General features: G+C 36.1%; 1 pseudogene; it reads left to right on the top strand.

The window, feature by feature from the left end:
• The first annotated feature begins 771 nt into the window (after positions 1–771).
• On the top strand, positions 772–1170 carry LOC149158107 (thylakoid lumenal 15.0 kDa protein 2, chloroplastic pseudogene; annotated as a pseudogene).
• Positions 1171–11923: the final 10753 nt, after the last annotated feature.

The following is an 11923-nucleotide window of genomic DNA, read 5'->3' as shown; positions in this document are numbered from 1 at the left end:
GATTATTAACCCTTGTCTCAGAAAAATAACTCCCCTATTTACTTTTTTTCATTTATGCTACCTGTAGCCATGGTGTAAGCCTCGACTGGTTGTGGCTCTGTGACCTCAACCAGTTCACTTGGTTTATCAGTGGGTATTTCAGGGCACCATTGATGGTTGCTACAACGCTAATGCTTTCCCTCGTTCATTTAATTAGGAGTGTTATGCATATCTCAGTGCTTGCTGCAACGTACTGTCGTAATTTCTTAGTCTACGTATCCTCATTCTGGTGTGTGCCTGGCCTTACAGGTGGAATCAGGTGGCTCAGATTTTTGGTGCATTCAGTCTTTCGTGATTAGACCCATCTCCAGTATTTCATGGCAACTCAAGCTCAAGCCTCAGCAAGAAACCATCAAGAGCATTCCAAGTCTTTCTCCACCCCCAGTTAAAATGCCACTCAGTTCTTGTTGCATTATCTCTTTTAAGTCATTCTCTTTCCTCTCCATTTTCAATTACAAGACCACCTTCAATCACATAAAACACTCATACTCTATCAGTCAATGTACACCTGATTCAATAACCCACAACTTCAACCCCTTTCAGATCACCTTCAAAAACTTGGGTATTTCTCAGTCGATATATGCACAACACAAAAACAACATTCTCAAGGATGTGGGTAAGCAAACTCTGTCAATGGAATCCATGATCTTGTTCACCTTTCTAATTCAGCAAGTGCAGTTTACACCATCTTTAGCAATTACCAAAATCCTGAACTCAGACTTTAAATCCAACATGGCCTCAAAAGAGCCAGAAGCAATAAAAGTTCCAGACCTTCAGCTACCCAACAAATTCACCAATGTTATTGACATAGCCAGGGTCTTATCTCCAGCCCAAGCAGTGAAGATTTCACAAGAGTTGCAAGCTTTGGAAGACAAGTCAGAGTGGAAAATGAGAATCCTTACAAGGTCTAGGCCATCCCCATCTCCTTCAGATAAATCCTTCAGGGACCTATGGCGCCCTGATGACAAGACTGTGATTATAGTAGAGGACATATCTTCCCCAAACATCTTGAATTTCGGCACAGGATTAACAGTGGATTCTAGGCTTCCTCGTCAATTCTTTGGTGAGCTACAGTCTAGGTATGGGAATCAGTTTTTTGTATCGGAAGAGGGCTATCAAGTAGCCCTTTAAATACAATTGATGCCATCAAGCAATGCATTGTTAGGGAAGAGGGATGCAATAATGTGCCTCGTTTGACAGATGACCTGCTTTTTAACTCTTGTGACATCCATTGCTGAGGGTTATGTGTTTGGGTTTGCTGCCTGGCTTAGCCCTTAGGGCAGAGTGGAGGGTTCATGGCAGTGGGTTGTTCTTCTTTCTCTAACTCTGATATAAAAGTCTGGGAATTTTTTATTTTGCAGAATTTCAGCGCTCAAATGCAACTCATGTTTATTAGTATCCTCAGGAGGGTTGTCGGTCAGATTTCTTAACGCTTGGGATTTCTGTACCCACGTTTTGTTTAATTAATTAAGTTATTATGTTTTGGATACCATTCAATATTGAAATCTTTCAAATTGTTTAATTAATAAGTTATCATGTTTGGATACCAATCAATGAATTCTTAATGCTTCAGATTTATGTACCCACGTTTTGTTTAATTAATTAAGTTATTATGTTTTGGATACCAATCAATCTTGAAATCTTTCAAATTGTTTAATTAATTATCATGTTTGAATACCAATCAATCTTGAAATCTTTCGAATCACTGTAAGATGATCTTTCTGATTATTTTTACGCTACATCGTTTTTATAGTTTTTATATGATTGCGAAATTTAGCTCAATATGGTGTGACTATTAAACATTTTACATTTTAAACTCTCATGAAACAGTGAATGGCTTTTTGCAGATGGGGTACCTGAGTACATTTTTGTGATAAGTTGACACATTCTTTTTCAAAAAATATTTTATTTAATCAAGTTTTTGGGTTAAATATGTTTAAATGATGAATGCAGTAAGATTGACATGTAATGCTCTGGTAAATAATTGATTATTTTACCTTAATTACATTATGGAGGTGGTTATCATTAAAGAGAATTAGTTTAGAAATTTAATACTTTGGTAAATAATTGATTATTTTACCTTAATCACATTATGGAGGTGGTTAACATTAAAGAGAATTAGTACATTATTTACAAAGCATCTCCCAACAAAAGACGAAGAATTTAATTTTGATTATCAGCCTAATCACATTAAGAAAATAGTTTTCCCTTCAGAATGTCAATTGTTTTGATCCTGGGTAATAGCGTGTATAAAAATTCTCTTTTCTATTAAAATTCAAACACCATCACACTCCGTAAAATTCCATCAAAAATATTCCTGTTTATCAAATATTCAGTTGGATGTCATAGATTATTTTCAGTGAACATAACACTTTGAATCCACATTGATTTTGGTATGGACATGAATTCAAATGATTTATCAGGAAGTATCCATCCATCTTTGATTAATCTTACAAAACTCTACCGGTTCATTCTGGTGTGTGCCTGGCCTTACAGGTGGAATCAGGTGGCTCAAATTTTTGGTGCATTTGGTCTTTTGTGATTAGACCCATCTCCAGTATCTCATGGCAACTCAAGCTCAAGCCACAGTAAGCAACCATCAAGAGCATTCCGACTCTTTCTCCACCCCCAGTTAAAATGCCACTCAGTTCCTGCTGCGTTATCTCTTTTAAGTCATTCTCTTTCCTCTCCATTTTCAATTACAAGCCCACCTTCAATCGCATAAAACACTCATGCTCTATTAGTCAATGTACACCCGATTCAATAACCCAAAACTTCAACCCCTTTTAGAACACCTTCAAAAACCTGGGTATTTCTCAGTTGATATATGCACAACACAAAAACAACATTCTCAAGGATGTGGGTAAGCAAACTTTGTCAATGGCATCCATGCTCTTGTTCACCTTTCTGATTCAACAAGTGCAGTTGACACCATCTTTAGCAATTATCCAAATCTTGAACTCAGAGTTTCAATCCAACATGGTCTCAAAAGAGCCAGAAGCAATAAAAATTCCAGACCTTCAGCTACCCAACAACTTCACCAATGTTATTGGCATAGCCAAGGTCTTATCTCCAACCCAAGTAGTGAAGATTTCACAAGAGTTGCAGGCTTTGGAAGACAAGTTAGAGTGGAAAACGAGAATCCTTACAAGGTTGGGCCATCCCCATCTCCTTCAGATAAATCCTTCAGGGACCTATGGCGCCCTGATGACAGGACTGTGATTATAGTAGAGGACATCTCTTCCCAAAACATCTTGAATTTTGGCAAAGGATTAATAGTGGGTTCCAGGCTTCCTTGTCAATCCTTCGGTGAGCTGTAGTCCACGTATGGGAATCAATTTTTTGTAAGAGGGCTATCAGGCAGCCCTTTTGAATACAATTGATGCCATAAAGAAATGCATTGTTAGGGAAGAGGGATGCAATAATGTGCCTAGTTTGACAGATGTCTTGTACTTTTTAACTCTTATGACATCCATTGTTGGGGGTTGTGTGTTTGGGTTTGCTGTCCGGCTTAGCCCTCAGGGCAGAGTGGAGGGTTCATGGTAGTGGGTTGTTCTTCTTTTTCCTTTGTGGCTATTGTTATTTTCTCGTTTGGGATACTTCCAATTGTGGGGAGAACTTCGGATTGGGAGCCTTTGGTAAAGAACAACTTACTGCTGCTTTTTATCTGACACCCATCTTTGGAAAATCACCTATTGAGAAAAAATGATTTAACTCTAATATAAAAGTCTATGAATTTTTTATTTTGCAGAAGTTCAGGGCTCAAATGCAACTCATGCTTATTAGCATCCTTAGGAGGGTTGCAATGGTTGCTTATAATTTTTTTCAATGTAGCCTTATGTTAAGGGTTGTCCCTGTGGCATATCTGAACCTGTCTCTCTTATATGGGACTATTAATCCATTTTTTGCATCGAAGGAAATGGAGATATAACACTGAGAGTGATCATGCAGTACTGCATCGATTAATGGGTCTCCTACACATATCCACCATGCTCTGTAGTGACTATAATTAGCTGTAAAGTTCCCAAGTTTAACATTCTCTGTGCTCAACAACCCTGTTATTCTGTTATTTTGGTTTTAGTTACATTCAGCACAGAATAAATTTCGTTTTGATTTGTGTAAAATAAACCTTTTATTGCAGGCATTATATTGTTTTTTATTTCAGGATGTGGTTATTCCAGACTCATGAATTTTCTGAATGTATGGCAATGAGGCCTTCCCCTATAGCTTATAGTTATGTCATTCTTGTTCATACTACTTCATTTTACATTCCCGTGGTGTGGGCATTACCGTCTCGTCTAATTTTCATGGGTTTGGATGTGCTAGAGGATGTGTGCTGGTATCATCGAGCTAGTTCAAGTATTTGTGGGACAAGAGAACAATGGATTCCATTACCATCGTGGTGAAAACTCTCAGGTCTGAATTTATCATTTTTCCCTCAATTCCTTGTTATTGTCATTTTGTGTTCCTCAAAGGAACATGTTTGGTTCTCATGCAAACTATATTTCTCTGGCTATTTAGGGTATCCACACTGGAATGGAATTCACCAAACTATACCAATGGAACCAAGAGCAACTTCTCTTCAAGTGTGCTATGTACTATAGGTATGGATTATTAACCCTTGTCTCAGAAAAATAACTCCCCTATTTACTTTTTTTCATTTATGCTACCTGTAGCCATGGTGTAAGCCTCGACTGGTTGTGGCTCTGTGACCTCAACCAGTTCACTTGGTTTATCAGTGGGTATTTCAGGGCACCATTGATGGTCACTACAATGCTAATGATTTCCATCGTACATTTAATTAGGAGTGTTATTCATATCTCGGTGCCTGCTACGACCGAGTTTCGTAGTTTCTTAGTCTACGTATACTCATTCTGGTGTGTGCCTCGCCTTACAGGTTGAATTAGGTGCTCAGATTTTTTGTGCATTCGGTCTTTCGTGATTAGACCCATCTCCAGTATCTCATGGCAACTCAAGCTCAAGCCTTAGCAAGCAACCATCAAGAGCATTCTGAGTCTTTATCCACCCCCAGTTAAAATTCCACTCAGTTCCTGTTGCATTATCTCTTTTAAGTCATTCTCTTTCCTCTCCATTTTCAATTACAAGCCCACCTTCAATCGCATAAAACACTCATACTTTGTCAGTCAATGTACACTTGATTCAATAACCCACAACTTCAACCCCTTTCAGATCACCTTCCAAAAACCTGGGTATTTCTCAGTTGATATATGCACAGCTCAAAAACAACATTCTCAAGAATGTGGGTAAGCAAAATTTGTCAATGGCATCCATGCTCTTATTCACCTTTCTGATTCTGCAAGTGCAGTTGACACCATCTTTAGCAATTACCCAAATCCTGAACTAAGAATTTCAATCCAACATGGCCTCAAAAGAGCCTGAAGCAATAAAAGTCCCAGACCTTCAGCTACCCAACAACTTCATCAATGTTATTGACATAGCCAGGGTCTTATCTCCAGCCCAAGAAGTGAAGATTTCACAAGAGTTGCAGGCTCTGGAAGACAAGTCAGAGTGGAAAATGAGAATCCTTGCAAGGTCTGGGCCATCCCCATCTCCTTCAGATAAATCCTTCAGGGACCTATGGCACCCCGATGACAGGACTGTGATTATAGTAGAGGACATCTCTTCCCCAAACATCTTGAATTTCGACATAGGATTAATAGTGGGTTCCAAGCTTCCTCATCAATTCTTCGGTGAGCTGCAGTCCAGGTATGGGAAATAGTTTTTGTATCGGAAGAGGGCTATCAAGCAGCCCTTTTGAATGCAATTGATGCCATCAAGCAATGCATTTTTAGGGAAGAGGGATGCAATAACGTGCCTCGTTTGACAGATGACCTGTACTTTTTAACTCTTGTGACGTCCATTGCTGGGGGTTGTGTGTTTGGGTTTGCTTCTCGACTTAGCCCTCAGGACAAAGTGGAGAGTTCATGGCAGTGGGTTGTTCTTCTTTCTCTAACTCTGATATAAAAGTCTGGGAATTTTTTATTTTGCAGAAGTTCAACGCTCAAATGCAACTCATGTTTATTAGTATCTTCAGGAGGGTTGTCAGCCAGATTTCTTAACGCTTGGGATTTCTGTACCCACGTTTTGCTTAATTAATTAAGTTATTATGTTTTTGATACCAATCAATATTGAAATCTTTCAAATTGTTTAATTAATAAGTTATCATGTTTGGATACCAATCAATGATTTCTTAACGCTTGGGATTTATGTACCCACATTTTTTTTAATTAATTAAGTTATTATGTTTTGGATACCAATCAATCTTGAAATCTTTCAAATTGTTTAATTAATTATCATGTTTGAATACCAATCAATCTTGAAATCTTTCGAATCACTGTAAGACGATCTTTCTGATTATTTTTACGCTACATCGTTTTTATAGTTTTTATATGATTGCGAAATTTAGCTCAATATGGTGCGACTATTAAACATTTTACATTTTAAACTCTCATGAAACAGTGAATGGATTTTTGCAAATGGGGTATCTGAGTACATTTTTGTGATAAGTTGACACATTCTTTTTCAAAAAAAATTTTATTTAATCAAGTTTTTGGGTTAAATATGTTTAAATGATGAATGCAATAAGATTGACATGTAATGCTCTGGTAAATAATTGATAATTTTACCTTAATTACATTATGGAGGTGGTTATCATTAAAGAGAATTAGTTTAGAAATTTAATACTTTGGTAAATAATTGATTATTTTACCTTAATCGCATTATGGAGGTGGTTAACATTAAAGAGAGTTAGTACATTATCTACAAAGCGTCTCTCCCAACAAAAGACGAAGAATTTAATTTTGATTATCAGTCTAATCACATTAAGGAAATAGTTTTCCCTTCAGAATTTCAATTGTTTTGATCCTGGGTAACAACGTGTATAAAAATTCTCTTCTCTATTAAAATTCAAACACCATCGCACTCTATAAAATTCCACCAAAAATATTCTTGTTTATCAAATATTCAGTTGGATGTCATAGATTATTTTCAATGAACATAACACTTTGAATCCTCGTTGATTTTGGTATGGACATGAATTTAAATGATTTATCAGGAAGTATTCGTCCATCTTTGAGTAATCTTACAAAACTCTACTGGTTCATTATGGTGTGTGCCTGGCCTTACAGGTGGAATCAGGTGGCTCAGATTTTTGGTGCATTCGTCTTTCGTGATTATACCTATCTCCAGTGTCTCATGGCAACTTAAGCTTAAGCCTCAGCAAGCAACCATCAAGAACATTCCGAGTCTTTCTCCACCCCCAGTTAAAATACCACTCAGTTCCTACTACGTTATATCTTTTAAGTCATTCTCTTTCCTCTCCATTTTCAATTACAAGCCCACCTTCAATTGCATAAAACACTCATACTCTGTTAGTCAATGTACACCCGATTCAATAACCCAGAACTTCAACCCCTTTCAGATCACCTTCAAAAACCTAGGTATTTCTCAGTTGATATATGCACAACACAAAAACAACATTCTCAAGGATGTGGGTAAGCAAACTCTGTCAATGGCATCCATGCTCTTGTTCACCTTTCTAATTCAGCAAGTGCAATCGACACCATCTTTAACAATTACCCAAATCTAGAACTCAGACTTTCAATCCAACATGGACTCAAAAGAGCCAGAAGCAATAAAAGTCCCAGATCTTCAGCTACCCAACAACTTCACCAATGTTATTGACATAGCCAGGGTCTTATCTCCAACCTAAGCAGTGAAGATTTCACAAGAGTTGCAAGCTTTGGAAGACAAGTCAGAGTGGAAAATGAGAATCCTTACAAGGTCTGGGCCATCCCCATCTCCTTCAGATAAATCCTTCAAGGACCTATGGTTCCCTCATGACAGGACTATGATTATAGTAGAGGACATCTCTTCCCCAAACATCTTGAATTTCGACACGAGATTAACAGTGGGTTCCAGGCTTCCTCGTCAATTCTTCAGTGAGTTGCAGTCCAGGTATGGGAATCAGTTTTTTGTATCAGAAGAGGGCTATCAGGTAGCCCTTTGAATACAATTGATGCCATCAAGCAATGCATTGCTAGGGAAGAGAGATGCAATAACGTGTCTGGTTTGACAGATGACCTGTACTTTTTAACTCTTGCGACATCCATTGCTGGGGGTTGTGTGTTTGAGTTTGCTGCCTGGCTTAGCCCTCAGGGCAGAGTGGAGGGTTCATGGTAGTGGGTTGTTCTTCTTTTTCCTCTATGGCTATTGTTATTTGCTTCGTTTGGGATACTTCCAATTGTGGGGAGAACTTCGGATTGGGAGCCTTTGGTAAAGAACAACTTAGGGTTTTTAAGAGCAGCTGCTGCTTTTTATCTGACACCCATCTTTGGAAAATCACCTATTGAGAAAAAATGATTTAACTCTGATATAAAAGTCTAGGAATTTTTTATTTTGTAGAAGTTCAGGGCTTAAATGCAACTCATGTTTATTAGTATCCTCAAGAGGGTTGCAATGGCTGCTTATAATTTTTTTCAATGTAGCCTTATGTTAAGGGTTGTCCCTATGGCATATCTGAACCTGTCTCTCTTATATGGGACTATTAATCCACTATTTGCATCGAAGGAAATGGAGATATAACACTGAGAGTGATCATGCAGGACTGCATCGATTAATGGGTCTCCTTCACATATCCACCATGCTCTGTAGTGAGATGGAATTGGTTCTCATTGCTGTAATTGACTCTATGTTTCTCTCGCCAAAACAATACTATAATTAGATGTAAAGTTCCCAAGTCTGACATTCTTTGTGCTCAACAGCCCTATTATTATGTTATTCTAGTTTTAGTTACATTCAACAGAGAATAAATTTTGTTTTGATTTGTGTAAAATAAACCTTTTATTGCAGGCATTTTTTTTTTTTGTAAGTGGAGGCAGTACCATTCTTTTCTATTTATGTTAAACAAAGAGACCAGATACAATGTTTTGGTCACCTTAACCTGCCCCGAAGGGAAACTAGGTCTGTTGGCCACCTTAGTTTGCTATAAGCATTCCAAAAACAAAATTTGACAAGTCTTTCCATACTGGCTATATGCACTATACAACTGAAACTACCTATTAAACTACTAATTTGCATAAAACTGTAAAAAGGAGAAATTCAAAAACCACATCAGAGCCTCAAGAAAATCATTCCTTTCTGGTTCCTGTATTCTGGTCCATATCCATGGGGATATCCATTTGTTCCTCCTGACTAGGGTGAGTGCCAGCCAACCGAGACAACAACTGAGACATCTCCTCCAGTTAGTTGTTATGTCTGATCATGATGACCTTTATTGCAGGCATTATTGGAATAAAGAAAATAATTATTTTTGCATGAGGTGCCAAGTGTCACTATTGAAAATTTCTATAAAAGAGGGAGAAAGTTAGTGAGAAAGGGACTTTTTGAACACCTACTCTTGGATTAATATCCTAATGACATTGTGTACTTAGAGTAACTATCAATATTTGTGGTGATTTTAGTAAAAATGGAGGTCATGTTCTTCTGTTCATCTCCTCAATGGGTATTGAATTCCCTTCTTCATCATAATGTTTGTAAGATTTATTTCTTTCTTTCGTAGGCTTTGACGTCCTACTTTTGTAAGATTTATTTATTTCTTTTGTAGGCTTTTGCTTTTAATTCCTGCCTTTCTAAGCTACGGTGCTTTAAAGGAAACTAGTATTATCCTTTTTCTTGATCTATGTGGTTTGTAAGGAATAAAAGTAAGATGTGACATACCCTAGTAGATGTTGTTACCTTTTTCTCCAGTTAGGCATACTTATATTTGTTCCTTAATGTTATTGCATCTAGGGTTAAATTAGAAAAAAACTTACTAATCTCTAAAATTTTAAATGCATATATTCCTTAATGTTATTGCATCTAGGGTTAAATTAGAAAAGAACTTACTAATCTCTAAAATTTTAAATGCATACAATTAAGGTTGTGAAAGCATAGTAGTCGAAAAGGGCTCCAGATACAAACATTAAGACCTTAAATTATTTACAAAATGTAGGCCACCATTATACCATTTAGTGGGAGAATAATGAGTACCCATCAACATCATTACCATAGGTTTCTCCCATAAAATGGTTTTGGGGTCAATGTCAATAGTGAAAATATCACCTACATAATAGTCAACATTTTTTTATATCCGCTTCTTATGGGATTGAATTTGAAGAGCCACACTTGATTCTTCTTTAACTTACCTATGTTAAGACAATTTAAGTACATATAGGTTATAGTTATGTTATAGTTAACGTGTTAGGTATTAAAGTTTATGTCTTGTAACATTTTAGGAGTTACGATGTGTTTATGATGAGAGTGTACTAGGGGTAATAATTTTTAGAATTCATTGTGTTAAAAATCATATTGCACTATGGTTTACTTAATAATAGAGCTATTCCCTTAAGGATTATAAGGTAATAAATGCCATTTTTTCTTAATGGTAATAGTGGTTAGAAGTTGCATTTTCGAAGGGTTTGCAATTCTCGAAGAGTGATCAAAGTATATTATGGTTTATATGGGATATGGGACATATAAGTATTTTGACTTTCATAATGGTTTTTGGTTAAGACACATATTGTATTTGATATTATACTGACCATAGTGGTGAAAGGTTATATTAAGAAAGGGAAACAATTAGTGGGGCTAATATATAGTGCAATATATAGGAATATCTAACAATAAATTCATTATAAGTATTTTTATTCTTTATGAAAGTATTTTTTTGTTGTCTTTGCGTTCTTCAATTTATGCCTTACAGCGTTTCCTTTGCAACATTTCGTGCAAATGCTAGTTATGACCATATTTGAATAAAGGTAATGTTTGTATTTAATTATCAAGAGTATGAATCAATTATTAATAGGCCTTTTTCGTAATTAAAATTATATAAATAAATAGTTAGTTAATTAATATGTAAGTTAGTTTTGTTATATTTATTACCATAAAAAATAATTGTTTGTATTGACTACCAAGATCAATAACCTATTAATAGATCTATTTACTATTATTAAAACTATCTAAATAACTAAAAACTTAAATCAATAATATTATATGAAATAATAATGAGATTTTTTTTTAATAAAAGTTTACTAAATGGATAACCTATTAAGTTAGTTAAATAATTGACCTCATACTAAATTTAAGGAATCTAACAGTATTGAATATGAAGCAAATTTCTCCTAATCAAAACAACTTGGAAATTAAATTAAAATCATTGAGAAAGAATATAGCTTTTTCTAATTTGTTAGTTAATTCATTATTAATTAATTATATCCAAAGGGTTGGTAAGAGCAATGGTTCACATCTTTGAAATTCCTTCATCAATGTTTAGGTACAAACTTTTTTATTAGGTACAGATATTATTTCATTTATTTATACAATAATGTTAATTCAAAGGATTTTTATTACTTATTCAAACAATGTTCTTATTTTTATTCTAGGAGTGAAAGAGAACTAGTAAAATAAAAAATGCATAAAAATCAAAGGGATGAAAGAAAAAAGGAAACAAACGATCCAGAAGATGAGGGGGAAAAAACAAAGAAGACCTTGGAAATGTGCAACCTTGGCAATAACACGGGCCTCCTCAATACATACATGATGCTTAGTCTTCTCCGCGTGTTCTGTCAGGGCGGAAGACTGGGTCCTCCCATGTTTTATGTTCGCTGAGTGCTCTTAATCCTTTGATTAATAGAACGACCAGTCTCACCAACATAGGGGGTCCCACATGAACATGGAATAACATAGACACCTTTCATGTCCTTGGGGTCAATCGGGTTTTTTACCAATTTGAGGGAGCTACGAATGGTGTTAAGGGGTCTAAAGGTTGAGGGGACATTATGCTTCCTAAGAATTCTTGCAATCTTATCAGTGGTCCCCTAAATGA

This window comes from Pinus tabuliformis, chromosome 5_2 (assembly GCF_031772625.1).
Source record: "Pinus tabuliformis cultivar Carrire ecotype Pingquan chromosome 5_2, CPIR1, whole genome shotgun sequence".
In the NCBI taxonomy this organism is placed as follows: domain Eukaryota; kingdom Viridiplantae; phylum Streptophyta; class Pinopsida; order Pinales; family Pinaceae; genus Pinus; species Pinus tabuliformis.
The sequence above is the reverse complement of the archived record's forward strand: the minus strand, read 5'-3'. Positions and strand labels throughout refer to the sequence as shown.